Genomic DNA, 9,215 nt, shown 5'->3' on the forward strand with positions numbered 1-9,215 from the left:
AGCATGTGGGACTGGATGACATCTAAAGGCCCCTGAAATCCCATTAGCCTGCGATATCTTATACTACCCCTGCAGTGCCTGAGTTCTCCAGAAGCCTTCACCCATTTTGAGCTCCTCACACCTCCCAACAGGCCAAGCATAAAGAGGGCTTTCCCTTGGCCCGCAGCCCGCCAACATGAACTCCAGGAGTGTTTAGTGGTGTAGACATTTGATCAGTCTTCTCCTCTACCCCCCTCCCTCCCACTGTAAGCATAAACTAGGCTTTGTTTGGCCACGGGGAGTAGCTGCCATCTGTAGCTGACTTAGCAGACTCTCCGTTCCAAGGGCTCTGCTCTTCCTAAGTGGAACCATTTGGTTAGAGGGTGGGATGTGCTACAGAGGGAAGAAATTCTACAACATTTTGGGAGTTTTTCATAAAATAACTTCAGAAATAAACATCAAAAATGACTATCTCCCTGCCTCCGTTGATGTCTGTTCCAACCAACTTGGCGTTCTTGCTTTTCCCTCATTCACACATTCCATCTCCCACCTCTATACCTTTGCCACAGACTGACCCTTCCATCTTGAATGCTTTCTCCTCCCCCCGTCCCTTGGAGTTCATGGCTCCCTTCACAGCTCAGCTCAGGAAATAACGACCTTATATAGTCCTCCCAGGTTGTCTGTACTCCTCAATATCATCACCCCCTAAGTACTTGCCTATCTACTTTAGATTTTCTTCTCTGTTATATTCTGGCAGTGAAATTTAAATTCTTTGGAAGATAGGAACTTATTTTGATCAATTTCCTCTTTTGGCTGCCATTACCTTGCATGGTGACTGGTACCCAATAGGTGCTTAATAAGTGCTTGCTGATTGGAATCAAATTGAAAAATGAAGAGACTGAGCCAGAAACTCTGAATGTGCTGGGTAAGATTTCCCTACTATATCTAATATCATTCTTTCCAAATCAAAATAATCCTCCCTGGTCACTCTCCCTTAGGTGCATTGTTTCCTGCTAAATCCAATAAAATTCAATTCAATACAAGGAGAGAGGCCTGGATTGGACATTCCTCAGGCTCTGCTCTGTCCTACCAGTGTGACCTCTAGCAAATCACTGTTTCCCTCTGTGGTTCCTCTCCTGGGGAAAAAAAAATAGAATTCAGTTTGCTAATGGTTAAGGTCCTTTGCAGCTCTAAATCCAAATGCTCAATGAGCCCATGGCCATTGCTGTGATAGGATTTGCAGGTGGTATTGGATAACAGACCACCAATAAAAAGACGATTGTGGGCAAACGATTAAACCCTCAAAACAAACAAATGGAAGCTGGAAAATTATCCTTGAAGCAATCATAGGATCAGATTTTCCAAGTTGGGAAGGGCCTCCATGGCCTGCCAGGCTAATTGTGGGATAAATCATGAAAGCCGTGTGCTGCTTAAGGAATATAAAAAGTGCCCTGGAATCCCAACTAGGAACTGCACCCTGGGAAAGCATATGTCTTAGTAGCGATGATTCTGCCCAGTATAGACTCAAGAACCTAGAACAAGATTGTAGATTTAGAACTTAGGAGGACATCAGAGGTCATCAAATCCCTCCTGGTAGTTTTACAGAGAAGGAAAGTTAAATAAACAACCTCATATGATAAAGGTAGTAAGTAGCAGAGCTAATTCTATAGTCAATGATTTTTCCATGAGTAAAATAAAGCAGAGAATAGCAGAATTAGAAGGGCCTTAGGATATAGAATGTCAGAACTAGGAAGGCCTTGAGAACATTGTTAAAGCTTGAAAGGGGGAATCTCAGAACAGAATCTATCAACCTGGGAGAACCCTTGGAGCCTAAACCAGCAGAACTAGGAAACGTCTTAGAATTTGCTGTCAGAACTGGGAGGAACCTTAAAAATGTAGAATCTCAAAGTTGGGGGGAACCTTAGAACACAGAATGAGATGGAAGGAACCTGAGAATATAGAATCTCAGCACAAACAAGAATCTGGGAGAGTAACATAGAATGTCAGAGCTGAAAAGAGTCTGAGAATACACAATGTCAAAAGTAGGAGGTAGCATAGAAGAGACTATCATGGCAGAAGCCTTAGGAAGCATCTGCCTTTAGGAACCACTGCCCTAACTCTTACTTTCTAAAGTTTCCCAGAAAGCAGTGGAACTATGACTCTTGATTCCTGATCCAAACTTCTTTCCATTGAATTGTTACCTGAATTTTTTAGGGGAGAGGAAAAATAGAAATAGTAAGCTAAGGGCCAATATTCTCTCCCTGCTTCTTATAAACACTCTCTGTCTCTGTCTCTGTCTCTGTCTCTGTCTCTGTCTCTGTCTCTCTCTCTCTCTCTCTCTCTCTCTCTCTCTCTCTCTCTCTCAGCAGAACCAAAAGCTGGCCAGCCCAGATTTGCTTGGTTGGTCATTGAGATCAGAGAAACAGATCAATCATGAGAAGCCATCCTTCTTTCCAAGAGGAATTGCAAGTCTTTACCTCGAGGCTCCTGTCACAAAGATAACTTCATGGTCCATGGCAAATCTGCCCTTTTGGCCTTCTTCAGGCCAAAAGATCAGAGACTGCCATTTCTTGGCTGCTGATGACTTAAAAGAGGGGAGGGGGAAGGCAGCTCATGAAATCCCAAATAGCTACTTTTCTTTGGACACATGGGAATTAGGGAGTGGAGACAGAGGGTCTGTGGATACGGCTGCATCAGCTTTTCCTCTGAACCTTTTAAAGTTTTTAAATGATTTTTAATAGCCTAATCTCAAATGTAATTCTTTTCCTCAGTGGATCATGTCATGTAAGTGCAAAGTTAGTAAATGGATGCAAAATGTGAGCTGCAATTTTACAAAGGTGAATTTGTGTGTGAAAAAGAAAACGCTCTTGTCTATCTTTCCCCTTTCAGCAGTTCTGGAGGGGTTTAGTAAACCCCACGTGACTTAAATGGACCAAGCAGTAAGGTGCCTGCCAGCCTAAAGGCAACACCTCCTCATCCTCACTGGAGCTTCCCTCCAGAGAAGGCTCTGAAAAGGATGTACAGCACTGGCAGCATAGCAGCAAACAAAGTGCTGTAGGTAGAGTTCCTGTTGACTTGGGCCTCCAACTTCTGTTCCATATCTGACAGTTCCAGAATCATGTCCTGGGCCACCAAGGACTGCCTGGTGTCCAATGAAGGGTCTCACAAAGTGGATCTGCTTGTTCTGTTAGCTGAGAACGGGCTGTAGCCTTTACCAGCTGAATCTCTGCAACCATTTGACTGAATTTTTGGTCCGGGTCAGAAATCTGCTCTTGTCAACTCTCCAGACGTGAACAGACCTGCTGAGAATGGCTGAGCTGTTCATTCAAAGAGGCTGAAAATAAGTGTGTATCTTTATGAGATGTGAAACTTTCTCTAGGAGATATGGCAGCTTCTTCAGCTCCAGAAGACACCCTGATTCCAGTGTGCACTAAGCTCTTGAGTAAGGTCACCAAGATCCTTGTTCTGCATGTTGTGGCTTCCTGCAGACTCATTGGTCCAGTCTGGGATCCTAGAAGCAATGACTCAGTCCCTGAAACCGTACTCAATTCACATAAGTGGAGCCAGCAATACCAACCACAGCCACTAGAACAGAACCGATGGCTGACCAATTCTTTGTCTTTTCAGCTCTTGTTTGCTCCTTCTCATGACTCTCCCTCCCTGCTGCAGAAGAGAGAAAACTCCTCTCCTTCTGATTCTTTGGCATTAATGCAGCTGTTCGAAGCCTCTTCTTTTCCTGTAACAATCTGTGCTCCAGAGGTGCAAGTTCCAAGTACTGGCCAAATTTCTTTTGAAAAGAAGAGGCTGAAGTCCAGATTATCTCTAACCTTTTGGACAATTCCTCAAGCCACCATGAACTCTTTCTCTCTGCCTCAGTCACATTCTCCTGGGCCTCTCGAAATTCATTTAGCCCAACGAACTCTCATAACTGTCCCACCAAATTTTGGCCACAGAAGATATTCTCCGTTGGAAATTCTGCCCCAGGGTTCGACCCATTTCAGTGAGTCTGTGATAGTCTGATGGCAGTTTTTGCTGAAGTTTTTCCCTTGGGCTGGAAATTGTTAGACAAAATTGTTAGAATAATAGCTGGAAAATTCTTGAATTGTGAAGGTCTGGGAGTCTGCTCAATTATAATTATAGTCTGCTATAATTATAGTCAACTATAATTAGAGTGTGCTCACCTGGTAATCCTAATAAATAGCATCCAAAGGTTAGAGAGTCTCAAGATCACTAATATATCTTCCCTATAGTTTAAGGGAAGCACTATTAATATATTCCTAGGCCAGAAGACTTTTACAATCATTGACAGAACAATAGCATTTAGATCAGAGGGCCTCAGGATCACGGGTTCCAAAGCCAGAAGATTTGGAATCACTGACAGTGTGTTAGAACGGAAGCCCCCTAAGGTCAGAGGACCTTAAAATTATTGCTCTCTCCCCTAGAAGCTATATTCCATCAACTGTGTTCAAATTTGATATAGACGACACAGTAGCAGTGGAAATCTACCCATTGCTAGTTCCCTTACATCAAGAAGAACAATGCAGCTTGAGAGTTTTCTTTTTTTTCTTTAGGAAAAATCTTCTGGGGTGGGATGGGTGCTAGACCCCCTTATCCATACTGACTATCCAGAGGCATCTGTAGATACAAACAGCATTTATTCAGTCCTTGCAAGGAGCAAAAGACTTGGGATCATTGGATGGACTAAAAAGCAAGTAGCCACTGACCAATGGTGAGCAATGCTGTCTACTTCCTGTGGGACACGAAACTTCCTGAGGCTTAGGCCTAGAGTTTGACCTTTTCTGCCTTACAGCCCTCTGAGAACAGGGATCACAGAAGTCCCTAAACTTAGATCTAGGGTCTCATGCACTCCATGTCTTAGACTTCTTGAGAAATTTTCACCTGGTTCCATTCATTCTGAGTATCACACTTGGGAGAGTCATAATCATTGACTCTAAAAAGAAGTTATGGGTAGCTCCTACACTGTAGAATTTTATTTTGCTTTCCAAAAAGACTCAAATTTTCGCCCACAATGGAGCAATATTCCTGCATTCTGAAAGAACCCACAGAATGTGGTCATTTCTATCTGTCTCTCACGAGTGAATCTGATATAAAAAGGCAACACCATCTCAGAAAAAGGAGGGAGAAATGAACGGTAAGGTCTATGCCTGAGAGAAAAGATCACCATCAGGCCTTTGCCAGCAGAAGGGAAAGGAAGCGCATACACTGGAGAGAGAATGGACCCGGGAGGAGGTGCCTATGTCTGAGCAAGTGGACCCAACCCAGGCCGTGGAGGCCAAAGAGAGGGCTTCAGGCTGGGGTCAGGAAGTCCGCTGCTCCTAATGCACCTGTGCCCTTTCGGCCTCAGTTTGCCTCTATGTAAACATGGTCTAGAAAACTTATCACAGGATTTCTAAGCCTTTATTTATTTTACATTATGAGACCCCTCCCACCTCTAACATTCCCAGTTCTAGGAGCCCTCCCAGCTCTAATATTCCCTGTGCTAAGAACTTTTCCCCCCTCAGACATTCCCCATTCTAAGCGCCTCCCTCCTCAGACATTCCCCGTTCTAAGCCTCTCCCCCTCTGACATTCCCTGTTGTCAGGCCCCTTGGAGCTGTGACATTCCCTGTTCTAAGCCCCTCCCCCTCGGACATTCCCGTTCTAAGCCCTTCCCCCTCTGACATTCCCCGTTCTAAGCCCTTCCCCCTCTGACATTCCCCGTTCTAAGCCCCTCCCCCTCTGACATTCCCCGTTCTAAGCTCTTCCCCCTCTGACATTCCCCGTTCTAAGCCCTTCCCCCTCTGACATTCCCCGTTCTAAGCCCCTCCTCCTCTGACATTCCCCGTTCTAAGCCCTTCCCCCTCTGACATTCCCTGTTGTCAGGCCCCTTGGAGCTGTGACATTCCCTGTTCTAAGCCCCCCCCCTCTGTCATTCCCTGTTCTAAGCCCCTCCCCCTCTGACATTCCCTGTTCTAAGCCCCTCCCCCTCTGACATTCCCTGTTCTAAGCCCCTCCCCCTGACATTCCCCATTCTAAGCGCCTCCCTCCTCAGATATTCCCGTTCTAAGCCTCTCCCCCTCTGACATTCCCTGTTGTCAGGCCCCTTGGAGCTGTGGCATTCCCTGTTCTAAGCCCCTCCCCCTCTGACATTCCCATCCTAAGCCCTTCCCCCTCTGGCATTCCCCGTTCTAAGCCCCTCCCCCTCTGACATTCCCCGTTCTAAGCCTCTCCCCCCTGGCATTCCCCGTCCTAAGCCCCTCCCCCTCTGACATTCCCCGTTCTAAGCCTCTCCCGGCAGTATCCCTTTGGGGCTCTCTCCCAGGCCCGCACTACGGGGCGCTCCCGTTCGCTTCTAGCTCAGCCGAGGGCGGAAAGGCCAGCGGCTCGGGGAGGGCCGGAGGTTTCTCCGAGTGCAGCCGCCGCCGCTCTCTCCGCCTCCTGTACCCACCGGAACTCCTAGGGGGGCCAGGGAGGGGGACCGAGCACCAGTTCTTCCTCAGGCTCATTTTACAGATGAGAAGACTGAGGCAAACGTGGTAAAATGAAGTCCCCAGGGACTCACGGCGAGCCGGTGTCTGAGGCCGGATCCACATCCAGGCCGCACTCCCCGAACCCCTCCCAGAGCGCAGGTTCTAGATGGAGCTAGAAGGGACCAGGCTGAGGGGGGCGGGGAGGGGGGAAGAGGCTGGAGACGGGGCAGCCCCTGGGCCGGCCTCGCTCTCACTCCTCCCATGGGAACCCGCTCCCCGGGCCTCTCCCCATAGCACCTCCCGGGTCCTGGGCCAGTCCGGGCGGCGATGGCGGCTGCTCCCGGGGCCGAGGGGCTCCTGGCCGGAGACCCCGCTCCCCACCCCCTCCCCGGGGGCCTGGCTTTGGGGAATGTCACACACTGCCGTGGGCCGCAGAGCCGAGAGGAGTCTGGGAGCGAATCCCCCGGGGCTCCTGCCTCTGCGGCTCACGGCCCAGGATCGCGGCCTTCTGGGGGAACTGGAGCAGCTTGACTCAGGCTGCGAGGCCCTTCCAGTCAGGAGTCTGGGGCCCCGAGATCCTCGGCCAGCGGCCGTCTACATCCTCCTCCTCGCGCCAGCCGCTTCCCACACGAAGGCCAAAGCCCTTTCTGAGGATGGATGTGACCGGCCACGCCCTTGCTCTAGAACCTCTCCGGCTCCCCGTTTCCTTCAGGACCCTGCCCCTCTCTCTGCCAGTGAGTGATAAGGAAAGATCCTGGAGAGCGGGGCCGAGCACTTTCCTCCTCCGGGCCGCAGATCGCCGCCAATCCCCGCGGGACTAAGGCCTGATTACCTTTTTTTTTTTTTTTTTTTTTAATTTTTAATTTTATTTTATAATTATAACATTTTTTGACAGTACATATGCATGGGTAATTTTTTACAACATTATCCCTTGCACTTACTTCTGTTCAGATTTTTTCCCTTCCTCCCCCAACCCCCTCCCCCAGATGGCAAGCAGTCTTATATATGTTAAATATATTACAGTATATTCTAGATACAATATATGTGTGTAGAACCGAATTTTTTGTTGCACAGGAAGAATTGGATTCAGAAGGTAAAAATAACAGTTTACATTCATTTCTCAGTGTTCCTTTTCTGGATGTAGCTGGTTCTGTCCATCATTAATCAATTGGAATTGGATTAGCTCTTCTCTATGTTGAAGAAATCCACTTCCATCAGCATACATCCTCATACAGTATCATTGTTGAAGTGTATAAAGATCTTCTGGTTCTGCTCGTTTCACTCAGCATCAGTTGATGTAAGTCTCTCCAAGCCTCTCTGTATTTCTCCTGTTGGTCATTTCTTATAGAACAATAATATTCCATAACATTCATATACCATAGTTTACCCAACCATTCTCCAATTGATGGACATCCATTCATTTTCCAGCTTCTAGCCACTATGAAAAGGGCTGCCACAAACATTTTGGCACATACAGGACCCTTTCCCTTCTCTAGTAGTTCCTTGGGGTATAAGCCCAGTAGTAGTATGGCTGGGTCAAAGGGTATGCACATTTTGATAACTTTTTGGGCATAATTCCAGATTGCTCTCCAGAATGGTTGGATTCTTTCACAACTCCACCAACAATGCATCAGTGTCCCAGTTTTCCCACAGCCCCTCCAACATTCATCGTTATTTGTTCCTGTCATCTTAGCCAATCTGACAGGTGTGTAATGATACCTCAGAGTTGTCTTAATTTGCATTTCTCTGATCAATAGTGATTTGGAACACTCTTTCATATGAGTGGAAATTGTTTTAATTTCATCATCTGAAAATTGTCTGTTCATATCCTTTGACCATTTATCAATTGGAGAATGGCTTGATTTCTTATAAATTAAAGTCAATTCTCTGTATATTTTGGAGATGAGGCCTTTATCAGAACCTTTAACTGTAAAAATTTTTTCCCAATTTGTTACTTCCCTTCTAATCTTGTTTGCATTAGTTTTGTTTGTGCAGAAACTTTTTAATTTGGTGTAATCAAAATGTTCTATTTTGTGATCAATAATGGTCTCTAGTTCTCCCTTGGACACAAACTCCTTCCTCCTCCACAAGTCTGAGAGGTAAACCATCCCATGTTCCTCCAATTTATTTATGATTTCGTTCTTTATGCCTAAATCTTGGACCCATTTTGATCTAATCTTAGTATGTGGTGTTAAATGTGGGTCCATGCCTAGTTTCTGCCATACTAATTTCCAGTTTTCCCAGCAGTTTTTGTCAAATAATGAATTCTTATCCCAAAATTTGGGATCTTTGGGTTTGTCAAAGATTAGATTGCTATTTTTATTCACTATCTTGTCCTGTGAACCTAATCTATGCCACTGATCAACTAGTCTATTTCTTAGCCAATACCAAATGGTTTTGGTGACTGTTGCTTTATAATATAGCTTTAAATCAGGTACACTTAGACCACCTTCCTCTGACTTTTTTTTCATTAGTTCCCTTGCAATTCTCGACCTTTTATTCTTCCATATGAATTTTGTTGTTATTTTTTCTAGGTCATTAAGATAGTTTCTTGGGAGTCTGATTGGTATAGCACTAAATAAATAGATTAGTTTGGGGAGTATTGTCATCTTAATTATATTCGCTCGAAGGCCTGATTACCTAGGATAGAAGTCCGCCCCCCTCCCCCGCCCGGAATAGCAGCCGAGAGGAGGAACCCGAGGGGCGGCGGAGCCCCGGGGCTGCTTTCTCCCGACTGAGGTTCCCAGCGGGGCGTCCCGTGGGAGCG

At 46.3% G+C, this 9,215-nt stretch overlaps 1 pseudogene; it reads right to left on the reverse strand.

Moving 5' to 3' along the window:
* Positions 1-2,958: 2,958 nt before the first annotated feature.
* Positions 2,959-6,711, reverse strand: LOC141542579 (mitochondrial potassium channel-like; annotated as a pseudogene).
* Between the last annotated feature and the right edge of the window lie 2,504 nt (positions 6,712-9,215).

The sequence above is a fragment of the Sminthopsis crassicaudata genome, chromosome 1, assembly GCF_048593235.1.
Source record: "Sminthopsis crassicaudata isolate SCR6 chromosome 1, ASM4859323v1, whole genome shotgun sequence".
NCBI classification, from domain to species: domain Eukaryota; kingdom Metazoa; phylum Chordata; class Mammalia; order Dasyuromorphia; family Dasyuridae; genus Sminthopsis; species Sminthopsis crassicaudata.